We start from the raw sequence: 26218 nt of genomic DNA, 5'->3' as shown, positions 1-26218 counted from the left end.
GTATGACAGACTCTAGGTCTATCCACCTCATTACAAATAGCTCTATTTCATTTCTTTTTGTGGCTGGGTAATATTCCATCGTATATATGTGCCACGTCTTCTTTATCCATTCATCCGATGATGGGCACTTAGGTTGTTTCCATCTCCAGGCTATTGTAAATAGAGCTGCAATGAACATTTTGGTACATGACTCTTTTTGAATTTTGGTTTTCTCAGGGTATATGCCCAGTAGTGGGATTGCTGGGTCATATGGTAGTTCTATTGGTAGTTTTTTAAGGAACCTCCATACTGTTCTCCATAGTGGCTGAACCAATTCGCATTTATTATGCTATTTAAATGCTCTCTGCAAGTTCAAAGACAAGGCAGAAAAGGGTTGAAGTTAGCCTTCCCAGGTTCTTGGCTCAGCAGGGCTTCCAAACAGGGCCAGTAGGGGGCTCCTTGGATAACAGGTGTCTGTATAATACTTCTGGAACTTTCCTACAGTTGAGACTTCCGTGCAGGTCCTCACCTTGTCAAGCGAACTAACAGTCTGCTCACGCCTTTTAATCTCTTGTTTGCCCTCATGGATCAGTCTCTACCTTTTGTCCTTTCTATATTAATCTCACTGTATCACCTTTGTTGAATACCATGTATGATGAATAGGTCAGTGTTCTCTACACAGTAATTTCCAGTTATATTCAGATAAACAAATTCTGGGTTTATTTGGTGGATGTGTTTAACTCAGACTTTTTCATATATGAAAATATGTTCCTTCATTTATTAACCTATTCACTTATTAATTAAATAAATATTTATTAAATGCCTACTACAAACCAGGCCTTGTTCAAAGTGCCACTAATACAAGAGAAAATAAGACCAAGTCCAGGCACTCAGGTGCTTATACTCTAGTGGGAAAAGCAGGGTATAAATAAGCAACTAGTTATTCATTGTCAATGAATAGTACGTTTTTAAAGAAAAATAAAACAGGTTAATGGAGGAGGGCGATAGAAAAGTTACTCTGTAAAATGTGTTTAAACCTTATACAATTTTTATAAACATTCTAGCAGATAAATGATACAGTTCTGAGAAATCAGTTAGGCTGGTTTCAATTACAGGACATTTGATACATTAATAATAGATTTTTCAAAGAGTTGTTTTTCGCTTGGCATAGAATTAATTTATGAAAAGACTAATGGAATTGATATTTGCAGCATGAAGAAGAAAATGATTGAGGGAAAATTTAATGATCCTCAAGCTTCCCAGCATTGTTTTGAAAAGGAGGTGCCCAGATGTTCTTCACTTCTACCAAGAAAAGAATAAGTTGTAGCAAAGAATATAAAAATTAAATACTGGGGGAATGTAACAATTTGAGCACCGTTACTGGGGAAGTTTGGGTCGTGTTTTCTAAAGTACAGCTGTTATGTCTTTAGAGTGGTTTAGGCATCAACTTGCCTGGAACAGTGCTCCGATCAGCTCTCCAAGATCCTAAATGGTTTTGATCAGTGGCAGGAAGGCGGAAGGGTGGTCGTTCATTCCACTGCGTTTACTGAGCTCCTTCTTTTGGTCCCAGAGGCAGGATGGATCAAGGGTGAGGAACTTGGCCTCTGGAATCTGATGTCTAAGTTGGAATCCCATTCCCCCTGCTAGTTACGTGACCATAAACAAGGCACTTAGAATCTCAAAGCTCAGTGTCTTCACTTATAAAAGGAAATGAAACTGCTGCTTCCTGAAAGGGCCGTTGTGAGGAGTAAATGAAGTAGCCTATGTAAAGTGCTTATAATAGTGCCTAGAACATGGAAGTTCTCCATGAATATTGGTGAGCTTGTTATTGTCACTGGGCATTCAAGATGCAGCATGAATGAGGCGTCCTGATTGCTGCCCGCCTGCTATGTGAAGCTAGCCTCCTGCCCTGATCCTTGTGGATATGCTCGCTTATCCCCTGGTTTTTAGCAGGTGGTTCCTCATTCCCCACAAGATAAGGTTGTTTGTTGCTCTGTAGACCTTTCGTGCTCTGCCCCGGTTTACTCTCCAGCTTAGTCTCAGACCCCAGCCCCACACTCTAGCCATGCTCATTGTGGTTTCCCAAAGGTGTCCTTCCGTATGATGTATGATGGGCTTTATGGAAGTGTTTCCTTCTGCCTAGAACAGTGTTAGGATTCCATCCAAATTCTCCTCATACTTGGCGACACCTTCCCCAGATTTGATCAACATGAAAAGATTCAAAGCATTTTAACATATGCATTGTCAGTTTCTTAGGTGACTAAAAAATACATGTTAAATTCAGTGAATGCTTATAACATTCCTAAAAGATGAGTAGGATACTCGTTATGGCCACCCCAGAGCATTCTTGGGAATTGAGTCTCTGAAAGTTGAATGACTTTTTCACGATCACACTGGAAATGGTGGCAAAGTCAAGGAAAGAATAAGTAGATTGATAACTAATGGTAAAGAGTTTATCTTCTGCATGTTTTCAGGTCAATTCTCTTCTCAAAAACAAAAACAAAAATGAAATTTGATCATTGACAGAGATCTCAGTAAGTGGTTTCACAAGCGCTAGTCCATACCTTTTATGGCGAAACAGATGCATTAAAAAAAGAATACTAGTTTTTCATGAAATTACATTTATTCGATTAAAGTGACCATCTTTTCCTTCTTTTGCTCATCCTTCCTTCTTTCTTTCCTTCTTCCCCTCCTCTCTTTTCTTCTTTTCTCACCTCCTTCCTCGTGTTAAAATGGACTGCCTTCTGTGAAATGATGGCATAGTATATGTATTGCTTTTGTAGAATTTTTTAATAAGATGTGGTTTTTTTTTTGTTTTTTTGGTTTTTTTTTTGCGGTACGCGGGCCTCTCACCGCTGTGGCCTCTCCCACGGCGGAGCACAGGCTCCGGACACGCAGGCTCAGCAGCCATGGCTCACGGGCCCAGCCGCTCCACGGCATGTGGGCTCTTCCCGGACCGGGACACGAACCCGCGTCCTCTGCATCAGCAGGCGGACTCCCAACCACTGCGCCACCAGGGAAGCCCTAAGATGTGTTATTTTTAAATCTCCTCACTTGTCAAAATTAAGTTAGAAAATGTCCCCCAAATATTCTTTTGAAATATTACTCTTCTGTGAAATTGTAAAAGTCTGACATCCACTGATCTTGTCCTTTGCCCTGCCTTCAGAATAGAATATCTTCAACATTCCAAACTTCAACACTCCAAATTTGTATCTTACTAACCCCAGGCTGCTTACATATTGAAAAGAGAGCCTACAGAATTAGGGGTTCCCTGGGAATTCTTCTGAGTAGTTGGCAAAATTAAAAGAGTAATAACTGGTTTGGAAACTCTAAAAAGGGAAAAGCAAGACACGTATTTAACTACTTTTTAATTGCAATACACCAGGCATTTAAAAGTATCACCACATAACTTATATGCCTCTCCTTCTGAATCTAGACTTTTTAATTATAAGAATAAAAAAGATCGACTCTAAAGTGAAAATATTGTAGCAGGAAAGAGAAAGAAAAAAAAGGAAAAGACTAATCTCGCTGGAGGTGACACATTCTGCAGCCTGAAACTAGGTCACCGCTGAACCAGAACCTTCTCTCCACGCTAGAAGATTCTTCATGTAAAAGCAGGAAGTCTCTGATTTAATCAGAACAACCAACTTGGCACACAGGTCACTGTCTGTAAGCACAGAAACTCAAATGGGTAACTGCTCTGAGGGTTCAGATTAAATTATGTTCCTGAGAAAAATTACTTTGTTTTGAATTGAAGTTTGATGACTTCTTATACTTTCTGGGTCACAAGATTATTTAAGGAAAATTATTCTGTTGCTGAGGTTCCTTGTTATACATGGAATCTGGACTTCCCTAAATGGACCTGGGCTTTTCACAGATTTCAAAGACTGCTGCACATGTAGAAGTGCCTTTTCTTTTTGACCCACATTGCATTAGATTGGCCCGTTTGTATTAAGATAATGGAATTTGAAGATATTGAAAATCCAAGTTCAATTTTTTTGTTTACTTGTGGGGTAAGCAGACCTTGGGATTCAGTGTATGAAAATCTGTGTCTGTGTGTATGTGCTGGAGGGGTATTTGAATGGGTTTTTATTTCATGTCATTTAAAAAATTCCATTTAAAATCCACTTTAAAACATGAGGCCTAGGAAAACCACAGATGAAAACTTCTTTTCCAGTCTAGAATAAATATGAACACTTTATTTCTTTCAAGAGAAATTAGATTTTTTAACTAAGCATTTATACAATTTTAACTAAATTTTGCTAAGCAGTAGAGGTGTACTCAGAAAGAAGAAAAAGATGTTTGTTTGATACCCCTATAGATTGGTAATGTTTGTAACATGCTAGATAAGCTTGCCAACTGTAATTTACAAAGTTACCACCATATTTTATACATTTGCCATATTCTCTTTTGCCCTGATTCTGTTATTGTTCTCTGTCAGAGGTAATCAACCCAGGATCAAGAAACACAGCTTAATCATGGCTGTGATAAATGGATTATGAAATGTCAGTACCCCAGGGTTTCCTTGAGCTACTGGTGTTGGTTTGGTATTTGAGTTGCAGCATAGCTTATAACTTATTAGAAACAAATTATACCTGTCAATTTATTGAACGATTTCTAAGCAGCCTAATTGAAGCTATACTGGTTAAAATTGTGTAATAATTTAAACAGACATTGTTTCGTGGTGGAGAAGTAATCATGATCTTATTTGAAATTTGCTAAATTCCTATGACAAGAAATCCGTCAGCACTGCCAGCCATCAGAACTTGCCCTTTCCCCCTGCCAATGCTTGTCGGAACGTTCCTTTCCACTGAACCATGGCTAGGGGAAGAAAATGACAGATTATTAAGAAATACCTACTTTGTTTTAAACGTTAAGGGATAGAATTAATGGCATTTTGAACAGTGAAATATGTTCAAATTTCCCCCGTATTTCCATTTTTTAAAAAAAGCATCAATTTAAAGAGTTTCTAGGATCTTGCAAACGTTCAGAAATAGAGCTATTGATAGCCCCTTGTTATGCTGCACACCTGAAACTAATATAACGTCTATGTCAGTTATACCTCGATGAAAAATATATTTAAAAAAGCAATTGATATCTCCTGATTTTTTAGGATATGGCTTTTCTTCCTACTTCATATCTAAAGACATTTTTCACACATTAAAAAAACCTGCAAGATTCATGCTCCTCAACAAAATTTTGACCATGTTCACACTCTGACCAAAAGAATATTACTGAGAAGAATGTGAAAATAGTTGAAAGTGAGACACAATTGAGGGAAATGCTTCTATTTGCTATTTCTGCCAGAGGTTTTGAAATGACTTTGACTATAGTTAATTACTTTGAATAGCCCAATTATAAATGTTTCGGTGACCATTCCTAATAGATTCACTATAAATCATGTGCACATCTACATGCAAGCAAGCTTTTAGTGAGCTATTTTAAAACTTCACTAATTCAAACCTTGAATCATCTGAACAGACTATGACCTAAAAAGGCTTTGTGTCAGTATAATCTATGAATAAAAAGCTATGTGAATTCTTAATGGAAACATGATTTCAGAATACAGAAAATATTATGTTCAGCAAATTAGCTTAACAGCCTTTTAGTAGGTAAAAATACCTGCTAAGAGAAATTCATGTAATGGTTTTGAAGTAATGTTATCTAATACTTAACCTATTTCATGTTAGTATGTATGTTTGAAGATAACAAAGTTAAATACCTTCAAAATATTATCTGAATAAGTCTTTAGCTATTTAAATGGTTGTTTCCTGGAGGAGAAGGCCTATATTGTCTGTGTAATCATGGCCGACACATCTTAGCATCCCATTTCCTCCATTCTCCTTGGTCATTTATTTGGTCAGCCTGTTTCATGAGTTGGAATCTTAAGTCTTCTGGTACATTCAGTCTTATGGACATTAAATATTAAGATGTTACACACTAAGTATATGGACGATAGTCCATCACGGAGAAATCAGTAAGACTTTAAACAGTGCCTGCCCACCTGCTGCATCACAGTATTTTTTATTTGCTAGGATTTGCACTCAAGAACCCTTGGACTTGATTTTGTTGCTTAAATTTTAATACGTCGATAGAAAGGACATTGATTTCCTCTCCTAGTTCTCTGAGCCAAAGGAGGCAAAAATTATCATCAATAGTATATTGGAAATAAAATATCATAGGTGCCCACAGAGAGTTTTACCTTGTGACTCTGTTTAGTGAGTGTCTCATAAACCAGTTCAAAACAATTTCCTTTTTAATTAGGCAATTTTAGTGTCTTTGAGGTCTTTTTCAAGTATTATTTCAAGTGAGTCATCATATAGCAGAACAGCAGAATACTGTTTACTCTAACTAAAGAAACAGGGTATCTGGTGTGCTATTTGAGGCTACAAAGTTTCACTTCCTACTTTAAATAATTCTCTCAAATTACAGATCTTTCTTGATATGAGAAACATTCTTGTAAATAAACATAGGGTGAGTGGGATGGGATAGGGATAGCCAAAAAGTCGCACTAAAATAAGAAAAAGAGGAATATCAATAGTAATTCGCTCTCCCCATGCTCTCATTTATTTTTTTCATCTCTACCCCTAAATAAGCCTATCTAAATCTCAGTTCGGTGGTCAGTTTTAAGAATGCTTATTCATTCATTTAATAAATGAATGACTGCTGTTGACAATTGGCAGTTGGAGATGAGGCTTGAGAAAGATGAGGGGCCAGATAATGGGGCATCTTGTGGGCTGTACTATAGAATTTGGACTTAATCATGACACCTTGGGAATTGTTGAAGGTTTTTGCCTAGGGGAGTACCTTGATAAGGTTGCTTTATAGAGAGATGTTTTGAGCATCATATAGAGAATGGGTTGGGGCTATACATGCCTAGAGACAGAAAAACCTTTTAGATGTATAAGTGTCAGGGCTAATTAGATATTATGCTGTACGGCTTAAGAGCTTTGGCTCTGGAATTACACAGATCTAGTTTTGGATACCCACACAGCCATTCTAAGTAGCTCTGTGACCTTGGACAAGTCACTTAACCTCACTGATTTTCCTCTGGGAAGTGAGAATATTACCCTGTACCACTCAGGTTTGTAATAAGGTTTATATGAGGTAACGTGTACAAATTGCTTACTAGATCCTGGCACAGAGTAACACACAGTAGAACTTAAATAAAAAGTAAAGTATCAAAATAATATTAATGGAGAGTGACAAAGTCCTAATCTAAGGCAGAGGCAATATGAGAGGAGAGAATTACAGAGGGGTGATGGATATAAATGGGGAGGAACTGGTGACCAGCTGGAAATGAAAAAGAAGAAGATTTTCCAATCAGTTCTATGATTTCAAGTTTTGAATGCTTGAAGCAATGATAGCTGACATTTTTCAATTAAGGTATATCTTCTTTTCTAAACCAAACAAATATTTCTATGGGCCAGAAAAGGGGTAGAAACACATAGCAATAAAGGAGCATGGAACCCACAGTCAAGAACAGCTCAAGAGGACATGATATCTAAATGTAATGTGGTATCCTGGATGGGATCCTGGAACAGAAAAGGGACATTAGGTTAAAATGTAAGGAAGTCTGGATAAAGTATGGACTTTAGTTAATAGCAATGTGTCAGTATTAGCTTATTAATTATAACAAATGTAACTAATCAATATAAGAGGTTAATAATAGGGGAAACTGGGTATGGGATATATGAGAACTCTGTACTATCTTAGCAATTTTTCGATAAATCTAAAAACTTAAACAGAAAATTTTATTTAAAAAAAATGCGTACCATGCACATTAGAAGAACAGAGCCCCACTTACTTCTTCAAATTTAGCAGCTGAGCAGGGATTCCCAACCATGAAAGGCTGGAAAAAGCTGTGATTACTGGGTTGTGGCTCAGCGTAAGCTTCAGAGGCCAGAGGAAACAGAGAGAGGCTTGGAACCTGGACCTAGGAGAAGCCACCCCTCCATTCCACGGCCGAATCGATTTTCTCGCCATGAGCCACCAATACAAGACCTTATTCTGGAATGGAAGTCTCGGGGGCAAGTTGAGCTAAGAGGAAAATGGCTAGAGGAAGTGAAGGCACTAGAGAGAGGGAAAAAAATGTGAAACCTAAAAGCTCGCTCTCAAGAGGAGTCCGAAACTAAAATTGAAGTACACGAGGAAAGCTGAAACTGAGAAAGTCAACAAAATCAACAACTGGGTGAGGAATTCACTAGAGAAAATGAAAAAAAAAAAATGTTAGTTTTTAAATTGACTTTATGATTTGTGTGAGGCTTCTAGGATAACTGTTGAGTTTCTGATTTGAACACCTAGGTGCATGGGGTTAGCATTCACAAAGATGGGAAATGCTCAGGGGATAGCTATTGAAATGGGATATTGAGTTCGATTGTGGGTCCGTTGAGCTTTGAGATTCCTGAGGGGATAGGCAGTTGGATCTGCAGTTCTGGTGCACAGGAGGTAGGTTTAGGATGAAGATGTCTCTCCAAATCAGCATGTAAGTATAACGGAGTTTCTTAAGAAGAGTGAATAAAGTGATAAAGAAAAGAGTCCTCCCCAAAATTTAAGGGGTAGGAGCAGACCAACAGGCTGCAAAGGAAACTGAGAAAGGACGAACAAGGACGTAGGAGGAATCTTTGTGGTTTCCTCAAGCTCTATAATCCTATAAATTGTCCCCTTGTTGCCTCTACTAGTTATTTAGGAAAGAAATGAAACTATGCTATTCACATGACCAAACATGCAAAAGATTATCATGATGAGGCCTTGACATCCTAGGATTCAGGAAGAAATGTGTTCAAGAAAGCTATGTTGGAAGAGGGGCAGGGGGAATATTCTTTGTCAAAGAGAGAGGGAACAGCAACTTCTATTTGGTTCCCTTCTTTGGTCATCCCCTGTGATTTAAGTCTACTGGAGTAATAAAATCTGTCAAGAAAAATGGGATGAACTGGGATTGATGTCATAAGTATCACATCAGAAACCTTTTGATGTTAAAGGCAAATGGTTTCTATCTGATTTAGAGGAATGTCAATGCATCCGAAAACGTCTTTTTCCAGTATTGAATCAGTATTCATGAGTCTGTCCTCTTAGCGTAAATCACACTTGTGATTCATTCTCTTTAAACACCCTACTTACTGCAGAGTCATGTCACATCACACAGTCTGAGAACTTTCTCCTCCCTTATTTGGGGACTTGTAGAAAACTTCAGGATAAACAGCAGACAGCAAATGACTCAGGGTTTCAAGGCGGTTCCGTGATACACCACCTGAAGAGGGGAAAGGCTTGGTTTTTTTTTTTTTTAATCTGTCTTTCCCCAATAGTTTTTTTTTCTTTATTTCTTTTTTATTTTTTTAACATTTTTATTGGAGTATAATTGCTTTACAATGGTGTGTTAGTTTCTGCTTTACAACAAAATGAATCAGTTACACATATACATATGTTCCCATATCTCTTCCCTCTTGCGTCTCCCTCCCTCCCACCCTCCCTATCCCACCCCTCCAGGCGGTCACAAAGCACCGAGCTGATCTCCCTGTGCTGTGCGGCTGCTTCCCACTAGCTAGCTACCTTACTTTTCATCAGCAGCACTCAGAAAGGAAAGCTTTAAAGCCTTCAGACTATTCTAAAGAATCCCTTCTTAAATGGGAGAATCTTATAAAAATGCAGAGGCCGACTCAGTAGGCCTGGGGTGGGACCCACCATTTCGCATCTGTAGCAACAATCCAGGTGCTGCTGGGTCCATGAATAGCAAGGCTGGTCTATAGAGCCTGCAGGCACCTTCACGAGGAAACACATCTAAAATATTTTTCAGTATTTGGACCCAAGTTATCATCCTGGACTAAAAATATATCTTGAAGACTTAATGTTCCTTTCTTGAAACAGACTACTGCTACGCCAAGCCCTGAATACCTATGCTATTAGAAACTTTCAGAGTAAGAGTAAGAATGTGGATACACCCACACATGCATACACATAGTTTTCATACTATCAGATACACAAATTACCCTATAGTAGTAATAGATAAAATTGTTTTGTTAAGATTAGAGAATTTGCCACGTGTTAGCAGCTTCTGAATTTGATTAGTCGAGGGTGCTAATTGGGACATTATCATGTAATTCAGTGCAGAGCAGGAGAAATCACTAGGTTCTGAAACAAAAGAGACAGGTTAGAATTTAGCAATTCCCTGGCTGTTTGAGCTCTGCTATTCACCAGTTGTATGGGTCAAGTTTGTTGATCAGTTTTTTTAACTATTCAATGGGAATAAAAACACTTTCTTCATAGGCTTTTTGTGAGTGTTAAATAAAACAATGCATGTAAAGCTCTTGGTACTGAATCTGGTTAGTAAATTCTTAACAGATAGTTCCTCTTTCATTAAAGAAGGAGAATGAAAATGGAAAGATGTCAATGGGCAAGTAATAGCCAATCAGTAATAATCAATAATAAGTAGTCTTACTTGGGGAAAATCTGTTATTGCTATATTTTAATGTCTCTATATATTAATTTTGTCCTGAAAACAAACATGAGGTTTCTGCATCAGACTTAAGATTACCTACAGCAATAACAGCACTGATTCCCCTTCCCTGGCAGCAGCTTGATGAAGGGCAATGTCAACCCTGCTTGTAGGAGTTTGTACTGTAGGAGCCTGAAATATCAATCTGGACATTTATACAGGAGCTGGACAGCTGCCCTGCTCCCCTCTGGAAAGAGGGGGAGAAATCTTTGTCCGTAATATGTATGAATCTTCTCTGGTCCCTAAATTTTTATAACCCTTGGCACAACAAACAAGATAGCTCAGGGTTTTAGCCTCCTTTGTAATATAAACACATAGATCCAGGGAGATAAATCTCTGTCTGTCTCCAGAGCTCTTCATTTATTCAGCCATCCTTTTACCTAGATGCCGATTTTTTTGCTAAATCTGGATCTTCCGATGGCCCCTCCTCCCCTCCCATCCCCTCCCCATGACTCCTGAACTTTCAGTACAGTTTATACAAATTAAGACATTTTTGTCTGTGATAGGATTTCCTGTGGAAACAGATGGAAAGACTAAGTTCCTTGTCCTGGTTGAATTGGCAGAAATAGGTAGAACTGACAGACCCATAGGATAGAGAGACCCACCCCTGACATTAGGGGCAGACAGATCATCGTTAATAGTGGAAAGAGGCGACTCCAAAATCAGATAACTTTGAAACTGTTCCCACATTTACTGCTAATCAAAGGTGTGGTCCTGGACCTGGGTCACTTATCCTCCCAGAATTCTAACTCCTACTTGAAAAACTAGGGGATTTGCTATCCACATGATCAGGAAAACCCCTCTGAGCCTTTAATACATGGATTTTAATATTTTTAACTGTGGTGCCTTTTATTGGCGTTCCCTTCAAACAAAGTTATTTTGAGCATTGACTTATTTTGGCATAACCCCTATCTAAATACAAAACAACATTTGTTCTTAAAAACAGCTGCAGTTACTTGTACCTTGTCCTTTCTGTCATTTTTGGTTTTCTTTCATGAGATTTGTTTGTTCAAAACCTAGGCTAGGCTCTTTTACCAAAATGTACAAGTCTCAGGTTGGAACTGCTTATTTCCTGTTCATGATTCCAACCATTCATCCTTTTAGGAGGCTGTCCTTTTACAGCTGCCTAAACTCCTTTTATTTAGTATAATTGTTTTGCTGCATTAAAAGAAGCAATCTTTATATAATTAAATCATTTACAGAAAGGAACCTTTTCTCAGTGGTTATGTTCTTTGCTTTGGTTTCATGACCCCAGATAGTTCTCACAAACTCAACAATTCTGAATAGCATGGAAATCGGTGTTTTGAGCGCAATAAAGCATAGCTAAAGTTAAGCATGCAAAAACGTGTGTGGAGCTAGCTTCTTCAAACTGGGGAAGAAGAAGGAGAAAAAAGTCCCAACAGTTATAAGCACATGTGTGTGCTGGACACTATGCATTATCATTTCATTTAATTATCATAAAAATTTTGTGATAGGTTTTTTTTGGTCATATGTGTACATGTGTACACGAGATTCAAAGATATCGCATCGTTTCCCGAAGGCCGTCCAACTCTTAAGGGTAGAACAAAGATTTAAATCCACATTGGATTCCAAAACCTATCTATCTTCTTTCCGTTAAATTTCACTTTCTCCGAAGAGTTCTACTCTTTCATAGCAACCTGTTTAACAGATGAGATGATGCCTGTATAAGCTCTGCATAAACTGTAAAGTGCTGTACAACTGTGGCTTATTACCACTATAATTGATAAAACTGGATAAGTCATTTTAGGTTCCTAAGGAACAATCATAAATAACAGATAGGTACAATTATGTACTTAGTCTTACTCATGTAATTTTACTTCTCATATGTGTATTTGAAATAGCATTTTATAATTAATGTCTTGTTCCCACTGAAGCACTATACATGCCCTTTTCATGTTTTCTCAATGAAAGCAGAATACTGGCAATGTTTGAAAATTCATTGTATGATTCAACTTGGGACTTCTTACGGAGTGTGTGTGTGTGTAGATTTTTTAGTAAAATCTAAACTGAACTTCTGTCCTGTTTGTTTTCATGTTCTAGTATATTGTGAACTGATAAAATTACAATATTTTTTGACAGGAACCAAAACTAAGTTCACTAAACATATTGCTAAAAAATGGTAAATTAATTTAAAATGTCATGCAGTGGAATTGGCTATGAGTGTTTTAAGAATGACTCATGTCAAACAAACCTTTTCTTTTTAAATAGAAGATTTAAGAATTAGGAAAATGTCATCGTGAAAATATCTTGATTTCAGCAGAGCCATCTGACAAATTTCTTATGATGGTCAGTTAAACAGAGAGAGAAATAAACATGAGATGATTCTGTAGATAGCTTTGAGGATGACTAATAATGAGGGGTCAGCTTAGAGAATGGTTTCCTAGTACTGGGCCATAAGGCCTGAATTTTAAGACTTTGTCTCATTCACATTTCACCGTTGTCTTGGCCCATATACAGATAAGCTCTAAATTGACACAATGCTAAGTGAAATAAAAATATGACAGGATAAGTTCACCTTAAATGATTGACTCAAATTGAAAAATTAACGTTTAATAAGTTTAAATGTTAATTTTTCTCTGCTTGAAAAAGTCACCTGTACATGTACAGATTTCAGAAAACCTGATTAAATAGCAATTTGGATAAAAAGAGATCCATGGATTTTAGTTTTAGAAGTGGACTTTCAGCAATGTGACATTGCAAGCCGAAAAAGGGAATACGGTCTTGAATGATCAGGATCTCAGGGATACCTGCTAGCTGTTTTCTACCTTAAGGAAGAAGGATCATCTACATGGCTCCCAAGGATAGCTCTAAAACCCATAGGTGGAAGTTCCAAGACCACTTTTTAGCTTAATATAAAGAAGGACTATATGAAAATACGACTGCAAAAAGAAGGGATTCTAAGGCAACTCCACCCAACAGTTAATCTGTTTTGTTTTTTAAAATAATACATTCATATTTCATTTTTGCATAAAACCATGGTAATGTCTGTACTGTTCCATTTTTTAGACTATGCAATGCCACAGTCAAATTCTGTTTGCATTTTAATAGACTTCTGAATGATTTCCTTTTTCTTGTAGTACTTCAGCATTACTGCCCTCAACTAGGAGGGCCCCGTAGTAAAAGGCAGTGTAGAAGAGGGTAAAAGCCTTCACTATAAAGCCGAACATAGCCTGACTTAAATCTAGGCTCTACTAGTTACTATGTGATACTGGGAAGTTTGCTTAGTTTCTCTGAACCTCTGTTTCTACATCTCTAAAAAGATGTTGTCTACATCACTAGGCTGTTCTAAGCATTAAATGTAGATAATGTGTTTTTTAAATTAGTAATTTCAAATAAAATGTAAGTGCTTAACAAATACCCATTAATAATAATTTACAAGAGTATGATAATTCATGTTTTTATAACAATTAGAAATGTGTCAGACACATAGTAAGTAGTAGATAAATAAAAGTGAATGATTATTGTGTTAGTGTGAAACAAATTGGTATAATGGTGCCCCTGGGATGCAGCACAGATCATTTATTGGGAGATACAGTGGTGAAGAAATGAAGAAAAGGAGGTTCATTCATTGTTGCCAAAGCAGGCTGCGTGAGTCGAGGGCTATCGTAAAGCCACGTCTAACCCCAAATATTTTCTCTTTTGGTTTGATCCCAAAGCCCCCCTATGAAAATCACCCACAAGTTATAAAACAAAGAGATGACTTTTTCCAGGGGATCGCTGATCCACCTGTGAAGAAGAAAGGGAATACTTTTGATTCTTGCTTATTAGCACTTTGGCAAAACTGAATTTAGCAGATTGGTGTTTGCTATCTTAGAAGCACAGAAGCGGTTTCCTGAGGTGTGAAGAGCTATGGAAACAGCTGATTTCAGCAAGCCTAAGAGAAGCAGGGCAGGGATTAACACTGAGTGATTGAAAGGCAGAGCAGTCCCTGAGGGATCCCAGGGAGTGAATAGAGATCTCAAAGGCGATAGAGAAGAAACACGTTATACCAAGTGGGGCTAAGATACCAACATTTTATCTAGGCCCTAAGTTTATTGTTGTATTGGCCCTTGGCTCTTATATGTATCATTCTATATTATCTTGAGCATATCCTATGAGTTATGTATTTTTATCTCCATTTAACCAATGAGCAAGTTAGGGCTCAGATAGGTTAAGTAGCTTGCCTGAGATCCCACAGTTAGTAACCAATGAACCAAGGAATTGAGCCTGCCTTTTGTACAAGAGCAGAAATCTGTTTACTCTCTGTCACTGAATGAGTAAAATGAGCCTCTCTTTTACAAACACAGCAAACTTATTTCACCATTGAAATAGGGACACAGGTGATCTTCCTAAGCCCTTTGGAAAGAATTCTTTAGCTTGATAGAGATTGTCTAGCAGCTAAGATTATATAATAATTGGAGATTACTATGAATATTACCCAACCTGAAATCCTAACGAAATAAGTTCACAAGAAAACACACAGACTGTAAGTAGCCTAAAACAAGTGTTTACTAAATGGGTGGAGCATCTGATAGGGGAAAATATATTCTCCAATTCTAGGAAGTTTTGGAGGCAAAGCTTCCAAACTTTCGGTTCGTATTCAGAACTTAAAAAGATCACAAAAACAACTTATTTCTTCTTCCCAATCTGTAGTTATGCCAAGGTTTATTGAGAAAATGTTACACATTCATGTGTGCACATATATACAATCATAAAATTATTTCCTCTTAGTAAATTTCCACTGTGAGTTAGGCTTTTTTTTTGTTTTAATTTCCATTCCCTTCAATAAAACTGTGGTAGCGTTACTGCATATAAATAGATTCAGTTTAAGTAAATGTCTCAAATATATCATGCTGTTAGCAATAGCCAGAAAGTGATATCACTACAAGAAACTAAATTTCACATTGGCTTGAGGTCTAAGGTCATGAGAAAAAAAAAATAATGAAACTGTGTGTAAATTGGTTCTGGTAGCTCAGAAGATTTGTCCTTTTTTTTTTTTTTTAGCAAACCATCAAGCTCTGCTTTGTTGTTGCTGTTGTTTTTCATAAATGGATACAGTTTGTGTCAACAATTCCCCCAAAAGTGTTGAGGATATGGCAGATTCCTTTTTCCTGTCAATTGATCTCAGATATGGCTCGTAAGTCTGTTAGCTTTTGACTTAAGACTCACAAGTCTGAAGTCCCATTTTTATGACTTTTTTATGGTAACTGGGCTACACCTGCAGAAATTTGCAACTTCTTTTTGCACTGTAAGCATAAAGAAGAGGCTTCCTACATGTCTGTGCTTCTTGGCAAATCCTCAGTGACTGGCTCCAAATATAGACATTGGGGGATTCTACAGAGCAGGATGGGGAAAAGGAGAAGGAGGCAATCTAATGGGCATGACACTCATCATTCACAGAATTTCATAAAAGGCTTATTGATCAAGTTACCCTACTTTGAAATTACTTCAATTTAACTAGTTTAAGCTACGTCATTCCTGTCCCATCCCATATGGTCATTCCTTTGTTTTTATACCCATTTTTTTTTAAACATCCCTTCCTGAGATGCAGTCAGTTTATCTTTGTTTTTCTTCTGGGTTTTATGTTGATGGATTGTTTCATTTTTGAGGACCCGTGTGTGGGGGTGAGAGGTTGATTAATGATTCACATGAGAGAAGGTAATGAACATTGTATATACTTGAAACAAAAGAAAAGACCAAAAAAAAAGGAACTCTGTAGAAATTATGTAATTCTTAGCCACAAGTGATTTCTTTAAAAATGTATGAAAAGCTACTGCCTTCCTTAGACAGGATTTTATTTCTTCAGACACAAGTAGGTACATTTCTCCCTACAGATACTCATTAGTCAGCTGATACTATAGACTGTCAGCTAAGGTTTGCTTAGGAAAACAGACCACTCTAGGTATTTGAGCAAGAAAGGACATAATACAAGGAATTAATGCCTACAAAGCTATGGGAAAGGTTGGGAGAGAAGGGCAGACAGCACTTTCTGGCTTTGAAAAACCTGGAGTGCCAATTTGACAGGAAGCAAGCTCTCAGCTGTCTACAGCACTGAAATAAATGATTTTAGAGACACGGGAGAAGCCTTTGAAAATTTCACATTGCCATCCACCCATAAGTCTACGTTGGCCACTAACAGAGGAAAGAAAAGTCTCCTTATCTTCTCCTTTCCAAGTCTTTATGAATACCTCTCATTGATGGAATCTAAATAGAAAACTTACAGGAGAATAGAAAAAAAATCTAGTTTTTAGGCTTCAAGCCCTTTGGGTCACTGTACTTAAAAGGTCAGGGATGGGACTGCATTGATATCTCTGTAACAAGAGAGCACTGTCAGTTCATATAAGTCATAGGTGGAATTTTGTGTTCTCTCCAGAGGACTAGCTTGAGTAATGTTGAGTGAGTTAGCATTCTAAATGTTTACATATCCTTTCTTATCCTGCCTCTTAATGGCAGAGAGGACAAGCTTTTTACTTCCATTTACAAGATGGTGTGCTTGTCAAACTGTATAATCCAAAAGGAGACAGATATGTGCAACATACAGGTAATAAGGAAGTTACCTAGCAACCAACAATATTGGCAAAATCAGCTTTCCTTAGCCTTTTATGAGCATTTTGGTTAGCAAATTGGATCACATTAAAAGCTGAAGCAAGCAGGAACATTTTTCAATGTGTTCAATTATATCTTGTTTTAGAAGGTAAAAGTTTATCCCCATGATGGAAATGCTCCTTCAGGTGTACCTGATTTGTTTTCAGTTGATGAGAGCAGTTAAGCATATATGTATTACTGGTGGAAGGAGCCTCACAGAAATGAGCGCTGCTCTTCTTGTGGTGTCAGAGTCTTTTTGACTGGCATGAAAGTATGTAAAAGTATTCTGTGTTCCTCTGCAAATAAAAATAATGGGGGCAAAAAGCTGACTTAGCAGCACCCCTGGTCTCTACCCACTGGGTACTAGTAGCACAACCCACAGTTGTGACAGCCAAAAATGTCACCAGACATTGACAGATATCCCCTGGGAGAGAAGTCCCGTATGGTTGAGAAGCACTCTTCTAGACAGTTCAATGTAATACAAAATAGAAATTAGAAACAGCTACTGAAAGGGAGACAAAATGATTATTTTAGATAATTGTTTACCTGGTAAAACCAAGACATTCAACTGAGAAGTTATTTGAACAAAAGACTTCAATAAACTAGTCAAAACTACACACATATATATATATATATATACACACACATACAAAAATCAATAACCATCAAAAAAAGTTAGGAAATGCAATATAGTGTCCCTTTTGTAATGGGCAGCAAACACACAACAAAAACCTATGAAAACCACAAGCAAGAAATGTACGGACATTATAAAAAGAAAGGAATGAAAATATTTTTGCTAAAGCATCCCTTATACCTATAATAATCAAAACAGTGGTACACTGACACGGTATCTAACAAACAGACCAGTAGCACAGAATAAATGGCCTCAAAATGACCTAATTTACATTAAAAAAATTAGTTTTGAAAGGTAGCATCACAAATCAGAAGGTAAAGGAGGGAAATTTATTTTTATTTTATTTTTTAAATTTATTTATTTTTGGCTGCGTTGGGTCTTCGTTGCTGCGCACGGGCTTTCTCTAGTTGCGGCCAGAGGGGGCTGTTCTTGGTTGCGGTGCGCAGGCTTCTCGTTGCGGAGCATGGGCTCTAGGTGCACAGGCTTCAGTAGTTGTGGCTCACAGGCTTCCGTAGTCGTGGCTCGCGGGCTCTAGAGTGCAGGCTCAGTGGTCGTGGCGTATGGGCACAGTTGCTCCAAGGCATGTGGGATCTTCCCGGGCCAGGGCTCAAACCCGTGTCTCCTGCACTGTCAGGCAGATTCTCAACCACTGTGCCACCAGGGAAGCCCAAGGAGGGAAATTTTATTGAATGATTCTGGTACAGTTGGTTAACCATCTGAAAGAAAAATGTTAAATCCTTCACACTTTACATTTCAACAAAATAGGTGTTGACTCTTCTATGCCATTTTGTGGGTTATCCTTCTACCCAAGGGCCTGTTCTTTCTCCTTCACCAGCACACTTGACATTCACCCCTGACATACCAGGGCCATTCCTCCCCCGACTTCTGCTGTCTCTGTTAATTCCGCTCTTACATAATTCCACACCAGGATGGGCTTAGCTTTTATCGTGAGTTTCTGTTTACTTAGCTCTCTTCTCTGCTAAACAGTTCACTCTTTGAGACTTTTATCACAGCATTCCCAGGCTCTAGCCCAGTGGACTTGTTATTTGTAAAGTATACTTATATTTTTAAAAATTGTGATAAAATACCCATAACATAAAAATTACCATTTTAACCATTTTTAAGTGTACGTCTCAGTGACATTGAGTACATCATACTGTATGCAACCATCACCCCCATTCATCTCCAGAACACTTTACATCTTGCAAAACTGTAACTCTGGGCTTCCCTGGTGGCGCAGTGGTTGAGAGTCCGCCTGCCGATGCAGGGGACACGGGTTCGTGCCCCGGTCCTGGAAGATCCCACATGCCGCGGAGCGGCTGGGCCCGTGAGCCATGGCTGCTGAGCCTGCGCGTCCGGAGCCCGTGCTCTGCAACGGGAAAGACCACAAGAGTGAGAGGCCCGCGTACCGCAAAAAAAAACAAAAACAAAAAACTGTAACTCTATGCCAATTAAACAGTAATTCCCTATTCCCTGCTTCCCCAGCACCTAGCAACCACCATTCATTGTACTTTCTGTCTCTGAATTTGACAACTCTAGGTACCTCATGTAAGTACCTACAGTATTTATCCTTTCGTGAATGGCTTATTTCATTTAGCATGATGTCTTCAAGGTTCAGCCATGTTGTAAAATTTATCAGAATGTCCTTCCTTTTTAGGACTGAATGATATTTTAATGTGTGCCTTTACCATGTTTTGTTTATCCATTCATCAATTGATGGACAGTGGATTGCTTCCACCTTTTGGCCATTGTGAATAAGCTGCTGTAAACATGTATGTACAACTGTTTTTGTTCCTGCCTTCAGTTCTTTTGAGTATGTACTCAGAGGTGAAATTGCTGCATCATACAATAATTCTATTTTTAATTTTTTGAGGAACCACCATAGTTTTTTTCATAGCGGCTGTACAATTTTATATTCCTACCAGCAATGTACATGGGTTCCAATTTCTCCACATCCTCTGCCGGCACTTGTTTTCATCTGTTGGGTTTTTTTTTATAATAGGCATCCTAATGGGTATGAAGTGGCATGAATCATTCATTTTTATATCTTAGTAGTTATCTGATTTGACTCACTTATTTTGCCATAAGCAGACATTGAGTCAGAGAATTCATGGGACTTATTACCTCAGGTTAAGTGGCTGCTTAACTTGTTTCCTGACTCCTGGTCTGTTGCTTCTCCACCAAGCCATCATGTTCCTCTGGTTACACGAGTAGACACAAAGAGGGACCTACCAGAAACTTTCCACTTTAATTTCACCTTTGCCTCTCTCCTGCTTTACGGCTAAACATTTTCTAATCTTTCACTCTAAAAAAGAGAGATAGCAGGAAAATTATGAGACTGTGGAGGAAATAGCTATAAAAATGTGCCTATAGGTAACAATACTGTACTGTGCGCCTAAAGTTTTGCTAAGAGGGTAGATGTCCTGAGATGTGTTTACCACAATAAAAATGTTGTATGAAAAGCTGAGTAAGAAACATGAACAAATGTTGTTTTCTCCACAAACCGGTAAAGAATGGTGAATTAAAAAGTAATTTACGCTCTGGTCTCAACAATGAATTGATAACCAGCTGAAGAGGTTTTAATTTATTAGTATACTATGTATTTGGGGCCTCAAAGAAGTAGTTCTCAGGAAATTGCTATGTGTAAAAGAGAACTGAATGTATTCATAGGATGTATATTGCCTATTGCTTTGTCATTTTCTATTAATATGAAGAGATTTGGATTTGGTTTTTAGAGTTCTCAAAATATTTCGTGATTCAGAGGTAATGTAGTCTGTGAATATTATAAAATGTGCCGTTTTCTGGTAGCCTAAAACCAGCTGCAGAAAAAGAACTACTTGTGTAAACATCCAATCACAGAATCCTTCCCCCTCACTGGAATCACAACACAAAAATAACCCCAGCACGTTCATGAATACATTAAAGCAACATAAAGCAGCAGTGCAGAATACACCTGCCTCAAAGTAGCTATCACTGAGAGTACCAGCAGCAGTGATGTAAATCTCAGCTATGGGTGCCCATCGCCTCCAGGGAACTGGAACAGCCTGCATAGAATCAATGCTCTGTGAAGCAAAGGAAGTGGTGATGTCACCAACCTGACTGCAGAACTCCCAGAGCACCCTGGATTTTCCCACCATAAGACCCATCAAACATTTCTGAAATGACTTTCGTCCTTATCTAGACCGTAATCTCCAGGAAATCAGGAGTCCAGCCTGCTTGGTTCATCATTGTCTCCCCTGTACTTTGCTCAGGGCTAGACACATAGGAAACACTCAATGAACATTTGCTGACTTTGTGAGTAAACGAATGTTAGCAAATGTGTATGAGCATGATTGGGAAAGTTCTAATCTTTTTAAACTCTAGAGTTTTATTTCTGCACATGACACCAAGGGCTCTTTCGTACTAACTCCCCGTTATATCTGTTTGTAAAATGGTGTGATCGCCCAGATGAAAGGCTGAAGGCATAAATGATAAGGGTCAACCATTTACTATCCACGTGGGAGATCCTCCTGTGTCCTGTTACTACTGCCGTTGGGAAGAACATAGTGTAGCGTGGTCACCCTGAATAAAAATAAGTGGTGTTTCTGAGTTCTTACCATTTGCCCGGCATCACGCTAACGAGCTTTCCCTAGGTATCTAATTTAATCCTTTTAAGAGTGCTGTACGATGAGCTTGATGTTGCCATCATTCCTATGCTACATATGAGAAAACCTTGGCTTAAATTGATTAAATATCCACCCAAAGTCACAATGCTACAAAGGAAGTGGGACTTGGAAAACTGTGCTGTTAGGAAAACTGTGCTGTTAGTCCTGGGTTCTGCTGCTAATATGATAGACTCAAACTGCTCGCTCTCTCTAAGGAGAGGATTCCAGTGCAGAAAGATACTGTAGTTGCAGCTCTCAAAACACTCAGATTACACTGTAGACAGAGAGCAAGGGCCAAAATCACAGTACATAAATAACAGCATTCCATATTCTCATTAGTAAGTCTTCAGAAGCCTCACCCGTCTGGATTTCACTCATGATGGAAATACATCCACCTGCCTACAATACTTGATAAGCCAAACAGTGAAGTTGCCCAATCAGAGGAGCAAACAGCTATCACCACATTTAAGCACTCAATTGTTTCTTTATCCGAGAATGATCCTCTCTTCTAACCCTCAGGTAATCAGTAGCCTTTTAATGCCCTCAAACTTAATTCAAATGCTACCTCTCCTGTGAAACCTTCTCCCAGTCCCCAAAGGAATCTTCCCTTTCTCTCTGACCCCATTCCGTTGTACCTTTGCTTACTCATTTAATTAGAGTAATGAAATTCAGATAGTGTACGATCAAGAGCAGTTACATTTTAAAGTAAGTATGTAAATTATCCGGAAAATTCACTCATCCCAGAGTACTATACTTATTTTAGGAAATAGTTCAACATAGTATCCAACCAACTACCAGTTATGTACTGCTCAATAATTGCTGTGATTAGGGAATACTTCTTGTTGAAATATGCAAAATTAAGTGGAAACGTAACAGTTAAAAGAAATGAGCCCCAGGAAAACCACTCTAAAGTCCTCTTCTATTCGTGCACGTTTGGGTACAAAAGTGGTTTTGTATTTTTTAAGTGCAAAAATATAAAAACAGTTAATTCGTTATTTGCTTAGCATTGGGTTCACTTTTTGGCCCTTAGAGGTAAAATGAAGTGCCCATCAGCTACTTGAATTCTGGTTTGCTTTTGTGATAACAGCTCAGTTTAGAATGCTGAGGTCACATCTGAGTTCAGTGCCTTAGAGAGTGAGAGGGACTTCTTTGTACCAGGGGAATCACTCATACTAGGGGAATCGAAGTGTTCAGACGGCAGAAAGGATTTATATATCGTTTGAGATGCTAAAGCTTTATTTTTGGTGAAAAAATTGCTGCGCCTTTTAGTGCTTGCCTGTAGGCAGAGTGCATGGCTGAACTCCATGACGGAAGAGTTGCAGCTGAGATGAGGAACCAGACGGTGCTTTCTTTCGTGAATCTATTCTGAGTAGTCCCATTTCTGTTTATCAAGCAAATAAATTTTGATCATATCTCCCAAGCTCCATATGAGTATTCTGTGTGGGCTGCTCTGTTCTCTATTCTTAGGCGGTGTAAATATGTGGACTTCAGGCTGAAACTATTGTTGCATTTAAAAATCAAAATTGAGTCAGTATGTTCATTCCTCCTAGAAATCCATAGGGACTTTACACATTCAGTATTAAGCCTTCCTGATAGATAGGATTCTGTAAATTTAGCTGCTAATTGTCCAGATATATTTGTGTAAAACCAGAAAGTAAAAATGCATTGTGATTCCACTTTCTGTGTCTTCCTGAGAGAGGATTCAGTGACTCTTGCATTTGCAAAAAATAAAACACATAACTTTTCCAAGGCACGGAGGTAACAGAGACTATGTTTAAGCTTGGATTTTCATATATGAAATTCATTTGAAATGCACTAAGTTCATTAGTATGAATATTTCATTTCTCTTAACAGTAGTGACATTGATGGGTTCTCAGTTTTTTTTAGTTCCACACAGTTTCTGTAAACCTGAGTGTGGACATGGGTGGTGGATCGTTTGAACTTCTGTCTCCAAATAAATAGTAGCATCCTGGGTCTCAAAGACTGTTTTATTCTCCTCTTAATTGCCCCTCAGCATTGATCAGTATGCTGGGTGTGTAGTTAGTGTTTTATAAGCATTTGCTGGCATCTTAGGAAAGAAAATGTTTCTAAACCCAAAGGGAGAAAAACTTTTTATAAAAATAGTTAGAAATATATTCTTATTCAGAGAAAAAATAACCCTAAAGTCTTGCACATTAAAAAACACAACCCAAGCTAAACTTTTAATGCCATTTTATTCTGTTGCAATTTATTTTCTTGTATTATATGTATTTTTAAATTATATAAACAGTAAAATGTATATGGCCACTCCCGCCATACCCCACCTGTATACCTTGCTGTTCTTGCCTACAGTTCTTTATTCATGAAGTTCCTCTTTTGCCTAAAGGCTATTCTCATCTTTCATCAGTTAACTTTAACGTTTTCTTTTAAGATTCAATTCAAGTAGCATCACTTCCAGAAAGCCATCATAATACCTCTGTATTAGAATTTGATATTTTATGCTAAAAATATTTTCTTCCCCATTACCTTAAGCTCCCTAGGGCTAAGTTTATGTTCTATTTATTTTTGTTTCCCAATACCTGGCATGTAGTGAACACTCAGTAAAAAATTTTAAGCCTAAATGCCAGTTATTCATATTTATATTACTTATATCACCATTTATATTTGTATCACCAGTTTTCAGTATCTGGGAATGTTTTTTTCTTGTTTTCCTCTCTGTAATATCCAAATCCCAGGATTTATCAAGTTACCATAGATTCTGGAGACATTATAATCTCTTCTGTGTTAATAATGGTTCTCAAACTTGATTGCATATTGGAATCACCTGAGGAGTTTTAAAAACTACTCACGCTCATAGTAAGTCATATGAATATCCTGTACACCCAGTATGATGTATTAAGGTGGGCTACAGTATTACCTCTGTGGTATGCATCTGGAAAGGGTATAACCCAGTCTAATCACGAGAAAATGCCAGGCAGATCCACTTGAGTGGTATTCTATGAAATGATTGGCTGGCATGCTTCAACATGCTTAAATTTATGTTATGAATTTCACCTTTATTTTCATGATCTAAGGCAGGGTCCTCTGAACCAGAAATTGGACATTAGTAGGAAAACTGGTAATATTTGAAAAAGACATAGATTAGTTAAAATATTCCATCATTGTTAACCTTCTGATTATCATAACTGCACTATGGTTATATAAGGTGTTAATATTAGAGAAAGCTGGGTGAAGGCTGTATGGTAATCCTGTGTACCATTATCACAACTTGACTGTAAATCTACAATTACTTAAAAATAAAAAGTCACTTATGTCACTCCCAGGTGTTCTGATTTAAATTGTCTGAGTTGAGACCTTGAAACTGGGACGTTAAAAATCTCCCCGGGTGATTCCAATGAACAGGTAAGTTGAGAACCAGTGCTCTAAACCAAAGGTACTTGAATTTGGCTGTCCATTAGAATCACCTGGGAAGGTTTTTTTTAAAATCCCAATGCTCAGTCTTTACCCCACATTAAGTTAGAATATCTAGGGCTTGGACAAAGGCATTGATATTTTTTAAAAGCTCTTGAAGTAATTCTTTGCAAAACATGGTTGAAAATTGCTGCTCTAAGCTAACGTTCCCCAATGTGCATGATTATAATAAGCATATCCCGGAATGTTCCATGACCATGACAATGGTCCATGAACATTTTAACATAGACGTCCCCACTCCAAACCTGCTGAATCAATATTCAGAGGAGATAAGAATTTTTAACATTCAGCCAAAGTGAATTTTATGATCAGAAAAGTTTGGGAAACATTACAAGTTATCTAGAAATACTGAAGTTGGTCTAGATTCTGGCAGTGAAGGCTACGGCCCTGCAGAGAGAGACCTCCTTATTGTACCAGCAGGAAAAGGAGGGGCTCAGAGGAAATCCATGGATGATAAATCCCCCAGCCTGGATAAAATATGTTTGGCCATTATTTATTCAATAGTGATTTACTAGGGAAAGAGTAATGGAAAGGCAAGTACCTGACCTCACAAAACTTGCATTCCAGTGGTAGAGGGACACACATGATAAACAAGTAAATTCATAAGTGAACATGGTATTTCAGATAAATTACTCTTTAAAATAATTTTAAAACAGTCCAAATGTCCATCACCAGATGAATGGATAAACAAACTGTGGTATATAAATTCAATGGAATATCATTCAGCCATAAAAAGGAATGAAATACTGATACGTACTACAATGTGGATGAACCTCGAAAACCGTATGTTAAGTGAAATAAGCCAGACACAAAAGGTCGCATACTGTATGGCTCCATTTATATTAAATGTGCAGAAAAGGTCAGTCCCTAGAGACAGAACACACATTGTTGATCGCCAGGGGCTGGGGTAGGTGAAATGGGGAGCAACTACTTATGCATGTGGCATTTCCTTTTGGAGTTATGAAAATATTTTGGAAGTCGATAGAGGTTAGTTGCACAACATTGCAAATGCACTAAATGCCGCTGAATTGTTCACTTTAAAATAGTTAATTTTATGTTATGTGAACTATAGCTCAATAAAAATAGTAATGAGTTTTAAAAACTTAATATGGCAACATCATAGAGAAAGGTAAGTGGTGGATGGATACTCCAGATTGGGCCACCAGGGAAAGCATTGCCCAAGGAGTTACTTTTGAAATAAGACCTAAGTGATAGAAGAAGCCAGTCACGTAAACATCAAGGATTAGAGAATCCCAAATGCAGGGAATAGCAAGTGCAAAGACCCTAAGGTGGGAATGAGCTGCACATGTTGTAGAAAGGGAATAAGGCCAGCATAGTGAGGGAGGGGAAGAGTGAGTGAAGTTATAAGGGACAATTGGGGTAGGTCGTATGGGAGCTTATAGAGTTTTAACAGCCATCATCTGAACCTAACTA

At 37.9% G+C, this 26218-nt stretch overlaps 1 protein-coding gene across 2 annotated transcripts in view; it reads left to right on the top strand.

The window, feature by feature from the left end:
* OXR1 (oxidation resistance 1) overlaps positions 1–26218 on the top strand; it is a 447043-nt gene that overhangs the window by 224472 nt on the left and 196353 nt on the right. The gene's annotated exons all lie outside the window — the stretch shown is intronic.

This window comes from Neophocaena asiaeorientalis, unplaced genomic scaffold (genome assembly GCF_003031525.2).
Source record: "Neophocaena asiaeorientalis asiaeorientalis breed wild unplaced genomic scaffold, Neophocaena_asiaeorientalis_V1.1 scaffold496, whole genome shotgun sequence".
In the NCBI taxonomy this organism is placed as follows: Eukaryota; Metazoa; Chordata; class Mammalia; order Artiodactyla; family Phocoenidae; genus Neophocaena; species Neophocaena asiaeorientalis.
The sequence above is the reverse complement of the archived record's forward strand: the minus strand, read 5'-3'. Positions and strand labels throughout refer to the sequence as shown.